Below are 16351 nucleotides of genomic sequence, written 5' to 3'. Positions count from 1 at the left end.
GACAGGTTGATTCTAAAATTTAAAAGGAGTGATAAGTGGGCAAGATTTATTAAGCACTAGTGAAAACATAGGAACAAATTGTGTGAAGAGGGTGGGAGTTTTATCCTCACCAGATATAAAATATGTTAGAAGGTAAAGAAGGTAAAAAATAGCGTAATACTGTTACCAGATTAAACAGAGTACTGACTTTGACAATCCAGAAATAGCCACAATTTTATACAGCAATATAACATGAAAAAGTGGCATTTCAAACCACAGGGGGAAAGATGTACTGTAACATGTATTTTGAGACATTTAGTTATCCATTTGAGAAAAAGAGTAGAATTAAGATCCTTTTCTGAAATAAATTCATTTATTTGAATGAACTGTTAATCTCTAGATTTGTCTTTGCCTTCTATTTTTCTCCTATGTGTAGAAACACATGTACAGTGAATGCTGACTGCAGCATGGTTTATAGCACTGAATAACTGGGAAAAAAAACCAAATGTCCATCAAGTGGTTATGCTTCAATTAAAGTTATGCTTATGAAAATAACCATACCATAAAATACATGCTGTAGGTTTTTTTTAAATGTGAGTACTAATATTGACAGATATTCAGGAATATTGCTAAGTGAAACACATAAGTTGAATTCACTAAAAAGTAAAGGAAACTATACCAATGAATGTAATGTTAATGGAAGTTGAAGGATACTGTAAAACATACTATACCTTCAGAATATAGATTTTTCTTTTTACTCCATGTTACTCGCTTTTTAGAGTATTCATATATTACTTGAATATTTTTTAAAATAAAAATGCTATATAGTATGATTGATCAGTGTGACATTGTTATTACACATATATTTGTATGGACACAGACTGGACAGAAACAGGGAAATGTGAATTCATGTGCAGTAGGATCCTTGACAACCATTTCAGCTTCTTTTGGTAGAAGCACCCCACCAACTCAAGCAGTTCATATAGAATGACCTAGACCCTGTTGGAGGGGTATGTGCCTTGTTGACCTAAGCCAATCAGCATATGCCATCCACCTGGTCACAGTGATAGACCCAAGGTTGATTTTCTGTTCCAATCTGATAATAATTTTGCTGGGTTTTGGAGGAAGAGATGCAATCTCTTGTCCTTTAGTTGATTGACAATGAGAGGCTCAGGAATGCCACACCATCTATTTTATCATCAGAAAAATCCATGGAAGAATGAAGTTCATCCTTAGTGAAGACACCCCAGAGAGGAAGAGAAACTGAGGAGTAAAGGTATCATTTGAGCCCCTAGCTAAAACCATACCTGAATCCTGAATTCTTTGTAGGGCAGTAAATTCCCTGTGGTCATTGGGTAAGCAAAGTTGAGTTGGTTGGTTTCTCCGTCTCTTACAAACAAGAGTCTCACTTGTCAGATTTTGAGTAAAGAACTCAATGAAAACAAATTTAATGTTATAATTGTGCTGCTTTTATAGGTAAATGAGAGGAGGAAAACTCCCAAGGATTTCCCATTTCCTATAGGATAAATCATATTCATCAGGCACTATTTTGCAAAGACATATTGGAGTCTGGGGCAAAAGGAAAAATCAGTAACACTGATCCCGTCTTTACTTAAATTTGATATTTTGCTCATCATGGATTTTTGCACAGATTTGGGATTTTTTTCAAGTATTGCATTAAAATATTTATCTTGGGGTGCCTGGGTAGCGCAGTTGGTTGAGCAACCAACCCTTGATTTTGGCTCAGGTCCTGATCTCTGGGTCGTGGGATCAAGCCCTGCACTGGGGACCATACACAGTGGGGAGTCTGCTTAAGATTCTGTCTCTCCCTCTCCCTCTGACTCTCCCCCTGCTCACACACAGTCTCTAAATAAATAAATAAATAAATAAATAAATAAATAAATAAATAAATAAATAAAATCTTTAAAATATATATATATCATTTATCTTTATATCGGAGTTGTTTCTGGAGTCCCCTTAAATTCTGTACCTGAGGTGAATGTCTTGGTCCCCTCACCATAGTATCAGCCTTGTCCTCAGATCTTTTTATCACCTGGGGCTATCCTAATTATCCATCTGGAGTGGACACTGTGGTGTACTGGCCGATTTCCACCAATCACTTAAGGGCTCAAGAATTTATCCCCCCAACCCTGGGACCATGGAAGGCTGAAACCTGGCATCTGGGTCCCCACCTCACTTCAGGCTGGTGCCTTAGCTGAAGAGAGACACCTTGCCCAAGATCATACCGTCTATCTGGGGCAAGCCAGGTAACACAAAATGATGTGGGGGTATAAAGGTCTGTAGTAACTCTGCAGGGCCATCCTAGCTCTAGAGCTCCCTGTGGGGATTGGCTGACCCTACACCACTGTCCAGCTTCTCTCTGCCCAGTCCTACTGCCTTCCCTTTCCAAAAGATGTTGGAAATTCCAACCCATCCAAGATTCCAAGAACACATCCCTATAAATTTCCTATATGTATACCTCTGTCAAAGAGTCTGCTTTCCAGAGAAGACACCTGCAACCCCTATCTCATCTCATGTGACCTCCAGCAACACCAACCTCATTTTCCATCACCCCCCAACAAATATCCTTAACTTCTACTAAGGCTGTTCTTCTCCTTGTCTTTACTTTATGCTCATACATGCATCTGGTCTTGGTGCATTATTCTCCTTGCCCCTAAATTCCTCATTTCTCTCGTTGACCATTTCAAGCCCTACCATCTTCAAGACATGGCACAAGACCCACCTTTTACACAAATGCCTTCTCTATCCATTCCAGCCTACAACATCGCTATTCCTGATTTTTATCATGCTTAAATATGTACCAAAGGATTAATGAGCTTTCCTGTTCCCTGAACCATGTTCTTTTTGCATCTCTTGGTCATAGTCATAGCAGGATTTGACCTAGTTTAACCTCAAGCTACCAGTGATGCTCCCAGAGCCAACAGCCCTCCTACTGAAGTCCTGACTTTTCCAACTCCTTTGAATTTGCTGACACCACAACACTCACCCATTCACAGAATGGACTGAGTTCATTGGACTACCTGTTTCACCTGCCTGGCAGGCTGGGAATGCATTTCTTATTAAACTGCAGGCAAAGGGCCTTTCCAAGTCTTGATGGCTTGGTAAGGATTTGCCATCACCAACTGTATTTTCTAACAGCATCATGCTTGAAAAACACAGTGTTAGTGCCATGTGGAAATTCTACAAAGAATAGAGGAGGCTTCCATGAAAGAGACAAGAGTTTTTTCTTGAAGTCCTGAAAAACCAGTGAATATTCGTAATATGAATTTGGCTATGACCTGTCCTAAGATGACATGCAATACACTTAATCCTGCCATTAACTTAGCACATTCTAGAGTTCCACCCGCCCCTGCCCCCAGAAAGGGTCAAAACCAATGACTATCAAACTCCCTGAACAAGTAAAATCTATTTCCTGTAAGAAGAGAGGTTTTTTGGTTGTTTTGTTTTTGTTTTTATTTGAGAGAGAGAGAGAGAGAGAGCATCTCAATCAGACTCTACAGAGTGCGGAGCCCGATGCAGGGCTCAATCCTAGGACCCTGAGATCATGACCTGAGCTGAAACCAAGAGTTGGACACTCAACCAACTACACCACCCAGGCACCCTGATTTTTTTTTTTTATTATTGTACCAGTAACATCTCCTTTGATATTGGCATTGCTTCTTTTTATCCCATTTGATTCTCAAAATGGCCCTGTGAATTAAGCTAACCTGCATTGTACATAAGGAGAAACTGTTGGTCGGGAAGGTTAAAATATATATCTAATGCCACAGAGCTAATAATTGGTCAACTGGAATCTTGAATCCCAGTCTTCTGGCAGCCCAGAGCATTTTCCTCTACGTGCACCGCCCTCAACAGGATACTAATGGCTGGAGCTTTATCACTATGTGATTTGCTCGCAAAATGGAGCCAATAGCTCAGGCATAACTCCCAAGGGGAAACTCCGTTTGTTTCTGATAGTCATCAATGTTCTACTTCTACTCTGACAGGAGCTCTGGCCGCAGGGACTCTTCCGGGTCATGAGACTGGCTGGGAGGCTGGTTCTGTCAGGAGTCAGGATGGAGTACTTTTTTTTTTTTTTAATGTAAACCAGAGCTATTTAGCAACTGATCAGGAAATTTATCTCTAAAAGGGGAAGACAAATGAGAGTCTTTCGAAAAGCTGACGATTATAAATAACTCAGCCTCAGCAAAGGAAAGAGATCATTTCCTTAGAGCTTGTGGTGCTCAATTATAAGGTGTTTCCATGAAGAAAAACTAGACTTTACTTTTAACACAAATCCTTGCAGCTTAGAGGCAGTCGGCCCAAACTCCAATCATTTCCAGGGTTTTCCAAATAATAGGGGAAGAACACCACCACCTAACTATAGCTATGGTTTTTCTTCAAAGCACCAGGCTCTCTAGAATCTGGACACAAGATGGTGGCTGTAACACACCATAGTGCTTGTTTTGGTGCCCAGCCTCCCCATCTGAGCCAACAAACGGCATTTTACAGCAAGCACCTGTGGCTCTCAGACCAAGGGCTTTCTTAGCAGGGGGAGTATGCTCAGACTACAGAAGGGGCCAACTAGAAGTGCTAGAGAAGAGCGGGGAGCATCCCTCCTTAACCAATGATGGATTGGGTTGGTAGAAAGATCCCCCAGCTTCCTTGTCTCCAGGGCAGAACAGTTCCCAGGTATGCTCTCCCATGTATCTCATACATCCTTCAATGTGTACACGTCCAGATGAGAGAGCAATGCTGCCCTGGGGTTAATAATTGTGGCAGACGTTTTCCAAAGCCCAATGGAGGGAAGCAAAGAAAGCCTCACTTCCGGTATCACTGAGCAAGAGCTCATAAGCAGAGAAAGAGAAACAAACACTGAGCTGCTACTGCTGAGGTATACCTCAGGAAACCACATGAGAACAGCAGAATAAAGAAAAAAACAGAACAGAGAAGACTCAGGCCAGAGGATCTCAGCCCTGGGTTCTGAGTTCTCTGTTCTCATCTATTGATCTATTTGTCTCATACCTATACCATAATATTTTATTGCTATAGCTCTGTGACATTAATATCTCATGGGCCTAGTTCCTCCTTATAATCGTCTTTGTTTTAGTAATTAGCTTAGCAATTTGCATACGAATTTTAGAGTAAATTCTTCAAATTCCACAATAGCTCCAAATAAAATTTTGATTGCCTGTTTTGAACTTATGGAGTAACTGGGAGAAGAGTGACATTTATGTTGATTTTTCTTATCAAAGAATATCAAGTACCTCTTCATCCTTTAGCTTCTTTATTAAAGTTTTAAAATCTTCTGCATAAAAAAATAAAATAAAATTTTCTGCATAGAAGTACTTTTTTTTTAGTTAATTCCAATATATTTACAGGATATACTCCTATATACAATATACCTATATGGATAATATTTGGAATAGAATAACTAATATATTTTATTTTTTTAAGATTTTATTTAGTTATTTGAGAGAGAGAAAGACAGCACAAGCCAGGGGCGGGGGTGGGGGGGAGCCACAGGGAGAGGGAGAAGCAGGCTCCCCACTGAGCAGGGATCCTGACCCAGTGTTTGATCCCAGGATCCAGAGATCATGACCTGAGCCAAAGGCAGATGCTTAACCTTTTGAGCCACCCAGGTGCCCCTAGAATAACTAATATATTTTCTAGGTGGTTATTTTTGGCATTTTTTATGGAAAGACATCATATTCAGCAACCCTGATGAATGCTCTTATTTCATGTCAGTTTTTCTGGGTTGTTTTCAGTAAAGTAAATAATACTATCATTTGCAAATAATATACATTTATCTTTTTCCTTCAAATTTCCTTCAAATCCCTTCATATTTCACTTATGAAGACACATATGAATACCATAAATAAAATATTAGCTATCTGAATGGAATCCTACTGTTAATTAAAAACATATTTTATGTATTAAAAGTAATATATTATGATCAAGTTGGGCTTATTTCAGGAATGCAAAGAGTTGGGCTTTTTTATGTAATTCACCACTCTGGAGGAAAAGAGGAGAAAATCCTATGATTACTTGGAATTAGAATGTTTGCTAGATAAAATTAACACAATCCTTAACAGTGATAAAAAGTCTCAGCAAAGTAGGTTAAAAGGGAACACCTTTCAATTAATAAAGGACATATCCAAAAAACATACTATCAAAATTCTACATGATAGAGATGTTTTAAATGCATTCCTTTAAGATCGAGAACACCACAAGGCCAGCACAACAGTGGAGGTCCTAGCCAATTCTGCAAGGAAAAAAAGTAACAAATGGGGTGCCTGGCTGGCTCAGGTGGTAGAACATGCAACCCTTGATCTCAGGGTCATGAGTTCGTACCCCCCATATTGGGGGGTAGAGATCACTTTTTTAAAAATACTATAAAAGAAATTAGATGTATGTTTATTTCTATTGGGAACTCCCAAACCATTATTCAGCCATAAAAAAGAAGAAAATCTTGCCATTTGCAACAACATGGACAGACCTAGAGGGCATTCTGCTAAGTGAAATATGTGAGAGAAAGACAAATACCATATGATTTTACTTACATGTGGAGTCTGACAAACAAAATGCACGAGCAAACAAAAACATAGAAGTAGACTCATAAATACTGAGAACAAATGGGTGGTTGCCAGAAGGTAGGGGCTGGGGGATAGGCAAAATAGGTAAAGGAGATTAAGGGGGAGAAAACCTGTCATACCGTATTCCAAAATGGTTGTACCATTTTGCACTCCCAGCAAAAATGTGTAAGAGGTAAGAGTTCAAGTTGCTTCATCTCCTCACTTACACTTAGTGTTATCAGTCTTTTTAACTTTAGCCATTCTAGTGGGTGTGAACTCACACCTCAATGCAGGTTTAATTTGCATTTCCAGTACAGTTAATGATGAAAAGCTCATCTTTTCATGAGCTTACATTTTCTTTTGTGAATTGTCTGTTGAAGTCACTTGCCCATTTTTAAATTAGTTTGTTCATATTTTTCATTATTTATTTGCAGGAGTTCTTTATATATTCTGTATAGAAGTCCTTTGTCAGATATTTAGAGTAAATGTTTTCTCCACTGTGGCTCACTTTTTCATTTTCTTAACACTTTTTTGATATGCACAGATGATAATTTTTATTAAGCCCCAAATACCATTTATTTTAGTTAGTGCTTTTGGGTACTATGTATGAAAAATTTTGTACACCAAGTGCATAAAGATCTCCCATTTCTTCCTCCAGAAGCTTCACAGTTTGGGCTTTTATGGTTAAGTATATGATCAATCTCAAATTATTTCTTGCAAATTGTGTAAGGTGTTTTCCAAACCCAATTTTTTTTCAAACCCAATTTTTAACATAGAGTTGTCTTCTCACCATTTGTTGAAATGAGTATTCTTTCCCTATTAAAATACCTAGTGTTCATTCTTATTGCCATATAGTATTCCACTTTCCTATTAAGCGTTAATAGACATATGGGTAGTTTCCAGCAGGGCTATGATGAATAGCACTGCTATGTATGTTTAGTAGATATCTTCTGGTGAACCCATATATGCATTTCTGTTGCTACTAATGGGGTTTAGGATAGGCTCTCCCAGAATGTGCCACTTTGGCATGTGGATTTTTTTTTTTAAGATTTTTATTTATTTGACAGAGAGAGAGCACAAGTAGACAGAGCGGCAGGCAGAGAGAGAGGGAGAAGCAGGCTCTCCCCTGAGCAGGGAGCCAGATGTGGGGCTCGATCCCAGGACGCTGGAATCATGACCTGAGCCGAAGGCAGCGGCTTAACCAACTGAGCCACCCAGGCGCCCCAGGCATGTGGATTATTTTGAGTTGAAAGCACTTAAGACCCTGCAAGCTCAAGAGAAATTTTTGTCCCTGCTTTTAACTACACAGAAGAATCTAAAGTGGGGAGGTCTTTCCCAGAATCAGGGTATTGTTTTGTTTTTGTTTTGTTTTGTTTTTACTATGTTAGTCACCATATAATACATCATAAGTTTTTGATGTAGTGATCCACAATTCTTTGTTTTCGTATAACACCCAGTGTTCCATGCAGTACGTGCCCTCCTTAATACCCATCACCGGACAAATCCATCACCCCATCCCCCCTTCCCTCTAAAATCCTCAGTTCGTTTCTCCCATAGTCTCTCATGGTTCGTCTCTCCCTCTGAAGTACCCCCCTTCATTTTTCCCTTCCTTCTCCTAATGGCCTCCATGCTATTCCTTATGTTCCACAAATAAATGAAACCATATGATAATTGAATTTCTCTGCTTGACTTATTTCACTTAGCATAATCTCCTCCAGTCCCATCCATGTTGATGTAAAAGTTGGGTATTCATCCATTCTGATGGCTGAGTAATATTCCATTGTATATATGGAACACATCTTCTTTATCCATTCATCTGTTGAAGGGCATCTCGGCTCTTTCCACAGTTTGGCTATAGCTGACATTGATGCTATGAGCATGGTGGTGCATATGGCCCCTTCTTTTCACTACATCTGTGTCTTTGGGGTAAATACCCAGTACGGCAATTCCTGGGTCATAGGGTAGCTCTATTTTTAATTTTCTGAGGCACCTCCACACTGTTTTCCAAAGTGGCTGTTCCAACTTGCATTCCCACCAACAGTGTAAGAGGGTTCCCCTTTCTCCACAACCTCTCCAACATTTGTTGTTTCTTTCCCTGTCCATTTTTGCCATTCTAACTGGTGTAAGGTGGTATCTCAGTGTGGTTTTGATTTGGATTTCCCTGATGGCTAATGATGATGAACATTTTTTCATGTGTCTGTTAGCCATTTGTATATCTTCTTTGGAGAAGTGTCTATTCATGCCTTCTGCCCATTTTTTGACTTGATTATTTGTTTTTTGGGTGTTGAGTTTGAGAAGTTCTTTATAGATCTTGGATACCAGCCCTTTCTCTGTAGTGTCATTTGCAAATATCTTCTCCCATTCTGTGGGTTGCCTCTTTGTTTTGTTGACTCTTTCCTTTGCTGTGCAGAAGCTTTTTATCTTGATGAAGTCCCAAAAGTTCATTTTTGCTTTTGTTTCACTAGCCTTTGGAGATGTATCTTGAAAGAAGTTGCTATGGCCGATGTCAAAGAGGTTACTGCCTATGTTCTCCTCTAGGATTTTGATGAATTCCTGTTTCACATTGAGGTCTTTCATCCATTTCCAGTTTATCTTTGTCTATGGTGTTAGAGAATGGTCAAGTTTCATTCTTCTGCATGTGGCTGTCCAATTTTCCCAGCACCATTTATTGAAGAGACTGTTTTTTCCATTGCATGTTTTTTCCTGCTTTGTCAAAGAGTATTTGGCCATAGAGTTGAGGGTCCATATCTAGGCTCTCTATCCTGTTCCATTGGTCTATATGTCTGTTTTTGTGCCAGTACCATGCTGTCTTGGTGATCACTGCTTTGTAATTTAGCTTGAAATCAGGAAACATGATGCCCCCAGCTTTGTTTTTCTTTTTTAACATTTCCTTGGTGATTCATGGTCTTTTCTGATTCCATACCAATTTTAGGATTGTTTGTTCCAGCACTTTGAAAAATGTCATTGGAATTTTGATCAGGATGGCGTTCAAGGTATAGATTGGGTAGCTCTGGGTAGCATAGACATTTTAACAATATTTATTCTTCCAATCCGTGAGAATGGAATATTTTTCCATCTTTTTGTGTCTTCTTCAATTTCTTTCATGAGTGTTCTGTAGTTCCTAGGGTATAGATCCTTTACCTCTTTGGTTAGATTTATTCCGAGGTATCTTATGGTTTTTGGTGTTATTGTAAATGGAATCATTTCTCTAATTTCTCTTTCTACCATTGCATTGTTAGAGTATAAGAAAGCAACTGATTTCCATGCATTTATTTTGTATCCTGCAACATTACTGAATTGCTGGATGAGTTCTAGTAATTTGGGGGTGGAGTCTTTTGGGTTTCCCACATAAAGTATCATGTCATCTGTGAAAAGAGAGAGTTTGACTTCTTCTTTGCCAATTTAAATACCTTTTATTTCTTTTTGTTGTCTGATTGCTGTTGCTAGGACTTCTAGTACTATGTTGAACATCAGTGGTGAGAGACAGCATCCTTGCCATGTTCCTGATCTTCAGGGAAAGGCTCTCAGCATTTCCCCATTGAGGATGATATTCACTGTGGGGTTTTCATAGATGGATTTTATGAACTTGAGGAATGTTCCCTCTATCCCTATACTCTGGAGAGTTTTAATCAGGAAAGGATGCTGTATTTTGTCAAATGCTTTTTCTGCATCAATTGAGAGGACCATATGGTTCTTCTCCCTCCTCTTATTAATGTGTTCTATCACATTGATTGATTTGCAAATGTTGAACCACCCTTGCATCCCGGGAATAAATCCCACTTGGTCATGGTGGATGATCCTTTTAATGTATTGTTGGATCCTATTAGCTAGGATTTTGTTGAGGATTTTGAATCCATATTCATCAGGGATATAGGTCTGAAATTCTCTTTTCTGATGGGGTCTTTGCCTGCTTTGGGGATTAAGCTAATCCTGGCCTCATAGAATGAGTTTGGAAGTTTTCCTTCTGTTTCTATTTTTTTTTTTTTGAAACAACTTCAAGAGAATAGGTATTATTTCTTCCTTGAATGGTTGGTAGAATTCCCCAGGGAATCCTTCAGGCCCTGGACTCTTGTTTTGGGGGGAGGTTTTTGATCACTGCTTCAATCTCGTTACTGGTTATTGGCCTATTCAGGTTGTCCATTTCTTCCTGTTTCAGTCTTGGGAGTTTATAGGTTTCCAGGAAGGCCTCCATTTCATCCAGATTGCTCAGTTTATTGGCATATAGTTGTTGAATAATTTATAATAATTGTTTCTATTTCCTTGGTGTTAGTCGTGACCTCTCCCCTTTCATTCATAATTTTATTAATTTGGGTCCTTTCTCTTTTCTTTTGGATAAGTCTGGCCAGTGGTTTATCGATCTTATTAATTCTTTCAAAGAACCAGCTTCTAGTTTCATTGATCAGATCTACTGTGTTTCTGGTTTCTAATTCATTGATCTCTGCTCTAATCTTAATTATTTCTCTTCTAATGCGTGGCTTAAGCATCATTTGTTGCTTTTTCTCTAGTTCTTTAAGGTGTAGAGTTAGATGGTGAATTTGGGATTTTTCTATTTTTTTGAGTGTGGCTTGGATGGCTATGTATTTCCCCCTTAGGACTGCCTTTGCAGTATCCCATAGGTTTTGGACCGATGTGTTTTCATTTTCATTGGTTTCCATGAATTGTTTAAGTTCTTCTTTGATTTCCTGGTTGACCCAAACATTCTTGAGCAGAGTGGTCTTTAGCTTCCAAGTGTTTGAATTACTGCCAAATTTTTCTTGTGATTGAGTTCCAGTTTTAAAGCATATGGTCTGAGAATATGCAGGGAATCATCTCAATCTTTTGGTATCGATTGAGACCTGATTTGTGACCCAGTATGTGGTCTGTTCTGGGGAAAGTTCCATGTGCACTCAAGAAGAATGAGTATTCCTTTGGGTGGAATGTTCTGTATATATCTATGAGGTCCATCTGGTCCAGTGTATCATTCTTGTTTCTTTGTTGATTTTCTGCTTAGATGATCTGTCTATTGCTGAGAGTGGAGTATTGAGGTCTCCTACAATTAACGTATTGTTATCAATATGATTCTTTATTTTGGTTAACATTTGGCTTAAGTAGATGGCTGCTTTTGTTAGATCTTCTTGTTGGATAGACCCTTTAAGAATGATATAGTGTCCTTTTGTGTCTCTAACAACAATCTTTAGTTTAAAATCTAATTTTCTGATATAAGAATTGCTACCCCAGCTTTCTTTTGAGGTCTGTTGGCATGGAAGATGGATCTCCATCCCTTCACTCTCAATCTGGATGTATCTTTAGGTTCAAAATGAGTCTCTTGTAGACAGCCTATGGATGGGTCCTTTTTATCCAATCTGCAACCCTGTGCCATTTTATGGGAGCATTTAGTTTGTTCACACTGAGAGTGATTATTGAAAGATATGATTATATTGTCATGTTGCCTGTGAAGTCCTTATTTCTATAGATTGTCTCCATAAATTTCTGTTGTATCACTCTTGGGGTCTTTCTCCTTTTATAGAACACCTCCCCCCCTTAATATTTCTTGCAGGGCCGGCTTAGTGGTCACATATTCTTTCAGTTTCTGCTGGTCTTGGAAGCTCTGCATCTCTCCATCCATTCTAAATGACAGCTTTGCCAGAACAAGTATTCTTGGCTGCAAGTTCTTCTCATTTAGTACCCTGAATATGTTTTGCCAGGCCTTTCTGGCTTGCCAGGTCTCTGTGGATAGGTCTGACATTATTCTGATGTTCCTCCCTCTGTACGTAAGGAATCTCTTCCCACTAACTGCCCTTAAGATGGTTTCCTTGGTTCTAAGATTTACGAGTTTTACTATTACATGCTGGGGTGTTGGCCTGTTTTCCTTGATCTTGGGAGGGGTCCTCTCTGCCTCTAGGACATGAATATTTGTTTCATTCCCCAGATTAGGGAAGTTCTCAGCTACAATTTGCTCAAATATATCTTCTAGTCCACACTCTCCACCCGCTAGGGATCCCAATAATTCTGATATTGGAACGTTTCATGGTGTCACTTATTTCTCTGATTCTATTTTCATGGATTCTGAGTTGTTTTTCCCTGGCCTCCTCTTTTCCCTTTTTGTCTATTAAATGGTCTTCTAGGTCACCAACTCGTTCTTCTGCCTCGCTTACCCTAGCTGTTAAGATTATCTAGATTAGATTGAATCTCATTGATAGTATTTTTAAGTTCTGCCAATTCAGCATTCATTTCTGCCCTTAGAGACTCTATGTTGCCATTAATTGATTTCTCCTTTCTAGCTGTTTTCTTCACAACTGCTAGCCTGAATTCCATCTCTGACATCTTGGTTATATCTGAATCCACTTGTAAATCTGTGGCATAAATCAGTCTCTGCGTCTTCCTCTTTTGGGGGTTCCTCCTCCTAGTCATTCTGTTGATGGGTGGTTGAGGGAATGTATAGAGTCCAAATTATTGACCACAACCCAAGCAAGATGCACCTGTTTTATAGGGACCTTAGGGTTGCTTGCCTCTTGTTCTCCCAGCCTGTCTTCTGGGGGATGGGCCTGCCACACTGTTACTCGGCAACCCTGTTTGGGCAGAGTTGCCCTGCCCCTTGTGGTGGGGGATGGGCTCAGTGAAAACTGGTTTTGGGGGGATTTTGTTCTCTGGCGGCTTTCCCTGGCAGCTTTCCACGTCTCTTCTGAGAGTCAGAGCAGAAGAAACTGTTTCCAACCCTCTGCTTCAGAGCAGAGAGATTGCAGTCTGCTCTTCAGTGAGCTCTCCAGGCCACACTATCTTCATTTCTGTCTGTGCTGGTATAAACTGCAGTGTCCTGGGTTGTGCACCCTCCGCAGTGCCCCCAGTCTTCGCCTCCAGGTCAAGGTTCACCTCTACCCTTTGTGCTTCTAAAACAACAAGCCACCCCCAATTTGCAGGCACAGCCCCACCATTCTGGTTTCCCTCCAGTGGGCTGCCCTAAAGTCCTTTCCCCACTGCTATCAGTCTGCGAGTCTGTGCCCCGTCCCCAGCACGGGAGGCTATCGCTCACCAGCAGTGTAGCATCCCCATGGCTGGCTCCCTCCCCCTTCCGTTTATCCTCCGATATCTGCCCATGGAATCATGGCTCCCTGCTTCATACCTCGAAACCAACTGCCTGCGATATTCTGTTTGTAGAGATCCAGATCTATCTTCTTACATCTCAGGCTGATTTCGTGGATGTTCAGAGTGGTCTGGTAGATATCCAGCTCAATTCCAGGGACCAATTGGAATAAGGTCCCCTACTCCTCTGCCATCTTCCCCCCCCCCCCCCCCTGGCCCAGAATCAGGGTTATTAACAGATTAATTTTATCTGAGTGACACATCTGTAGGGTAGGGCATACATCTAATTACCAAACACCTGCTCTTATCATCCTGTGAAGTGCATTCCTCTCCTCCAAAATCCCAGACCCTCCTACCCACTTCTCCTTAGTTCAGAATGACATATTTACCTCATTTTGCCTGACTATCTTTGGAATTTCCATGTCTATGTGGATTTCCCATACACATGTCTATTAAATTTGATTTTCTCCTGTTAATCTGTCTTTTGTTGATTTTATATTCTCAATGTAGTTAGGACCTTGAATGAGACAGGAGTTCTTGCTCCCTGACACGATCCAACATAACAGATACATCATAGCAGATGCATATGTCCCACTTCAGTAGATACTGACCTTTTTCTTTTTTTAAGATTTTATTTATTTATTTGAGAGAGAGAGCACAAGCCAGGGAGAGGCAGAGGGATAGGGAGAAGCAGACTTCCCGCTGAGCAGGGAACCTGACTCAGGGCTCGATCCCAGGACCCTGAGATCATGACCTGAACCGAAGGCAGACACTTAACTGACTGAGCCACCCAGGCACCCCGATACTGACCTTTTTAAAAAGTATTTGTACCACATTTCTGCTAATTGTTTCTCTTTGTCATTTAACAATACAGGTGGGTATATGTTTAAACATATTATCTAAGATTTATTTCTATTTAGGTGTGTTCTACATACATCATATTCGAGCCTACTGGTAAAGCTCACAAGACGAGGTCTATAACATGGTAGATTTTCACTAAAAGAATTAATGAATGACGGCGAATGTAATTTGTAAACACAGTAAACTGTTCTTATTTGTCCAATCTGAAAGTATTCCTTGTGTATCTGCCTAGTGCCCACATAGAACAACACTAGTTAATGTGCAAGACCATATCCCCATCTGTTCTTATCTGTTCCCAAACCTCCTATCCCTTAATATGTGTGTATTCAACACCACAAACCTAAAGGAATACAGTCAAGACACTGTTTCCTGGCATACCAAATTTCCCATGTGCCAGAGAAGAGGCAGCTTTTACTATAAGACAAAGCAAACAAATAACAGAAACAAATATATATATATGTTATGTATTTTATATATATTATAGATATATTATTATATATTATAGATATATATTATCTATATATAGATATAGATTTTATAGATATAGATTTTTTCATTTTTAATCACATACATTTTATTATTTTAAATTTAAAAAAATCTTTAAAGTAAATATATATTTGAACATTATAATTTAACTGGCCTAATTATTTTAACATTCTTCCAAAAGAACTTTTGTAATTGATACTCTAATTTGGGTTAAATGAATCACTGCTCAGTTTTAACTTCTGAAGCGTTTTCCTAACAGGACTTTGCTCAATGATGTAAGCCACAGTTGTTATCATTCTATAGCAGATGCTATCTGTGTATGGTTTGGAGGCAGTCTTAGCCCTAATGCACATAAGATTAATAGCATTTACTGTGTTGTGTACTGGGAGTATCCGTTAAGTTACTACCCAGGAATCAGAAAGAGAAAATACAATTGATCCATTTTCCACTGAATCTGAATACCGAATCTTGTGGCTTCGATTTTCTAGGGCAGTTGCAACTTTGTTACTCTTAAGACATGAGCTAATAATAATGGTGGATGCCCATTTGGTCCTTTGTGATATGAAGTTTTCATATGTGATGATCTGCCTTTCTCATCCAGGGCCACTCCAGAGTAGACCCCACATGAATCCCTATTCTGGGATGACGAGAAGCATCCCAGAGAAGACTAGCTTCTGAGGCATTTGGTGCATGACCACAGCAAGCACGTCTGGTGCTGATTTTCTTTAAGATGCCACAGAGCCAAGATTTAAACTAATATTCTAATTACAAGCCTGGTTCCTGCCGTCTGCAGTCACTAATTCATAATTCAGAAACTGTATTCCAGCACAATAAGGCAACGCTGTGGATTCATCAAAGGTATAAATAGGTTAGCTTTTGTTTTCAATTTCATTCTTGAGCCCTCAGCCTTCTCTTCTCAGTCTACACTCTCTTCCAGCAATTGTCTCTCTTTTAATGGCTTTAGATAACATCTATACTATCGATAGGAGGATAAATCCCAAGTTCATGTATCCAGCCCAGACTTTAGCTGTCTGCTCCATGCCGATCCATTCAAATGCTTATTCCAAACTCAACATGTAATAAGTGGATACAACCATCCTTCCCTTCAAGTACCTTCCTTTGTCAGTGCACCTTCTTCAGTAAATGGCACCACCATCCACTTACTTGCTCTTACCAATATTGTGTGCCATCCTTGGCACCTCCAGTCACAAGGTCTTGTCAGGTGTGAATCCTAAACATCCCTCAGTTAATCTCATCTCCTTAGCCACTGCCATACTTCAAGGTACCATTGTTTCTCGTTGAAAATATTACAATAGACCCCTGATGGATCTACCCGCTCTTAGCAGATTCCTTCTCCACATTCTGGGTAGAGCCATCTCTTACACACAGAA

General features: G+C 39.6%; 1 pseudogene; it reads right to left on the bottom strand.

Annotated features, from left to right (window-relative positions):
- Positions 1-15160: 15160 nt before the first annotated feature.
- LOC135365312 (protein SPO16 homolog) lies at positions 15161-16150 on the bottom strand (annotated as a pseudogene).
- Positions 16151-16351: the final 201 nt, after the last annotated feature.

This window comes from Mirounga angustirostris, unplaced genomic scaffold, assembly GCF_029215605.1.
Source record: "Mirounga angustirostris isolate CCGP_5_RB_7025 unplaced genomic scaffold, mMirAng1.0.hap1 SCAF_7, whole genome shotgun sequence".
NCBI classification, from domain to species: Eukaryota; Metazoa; Chordata; class Mammalia; order Carnivora; family Phocidae; genus Mirounga; species Mirounga angustirostris.
Note: the sequence above shows the minus strand (reverse complement) of the source record. Positions and strands in the feature narration are given on the sequence as shown.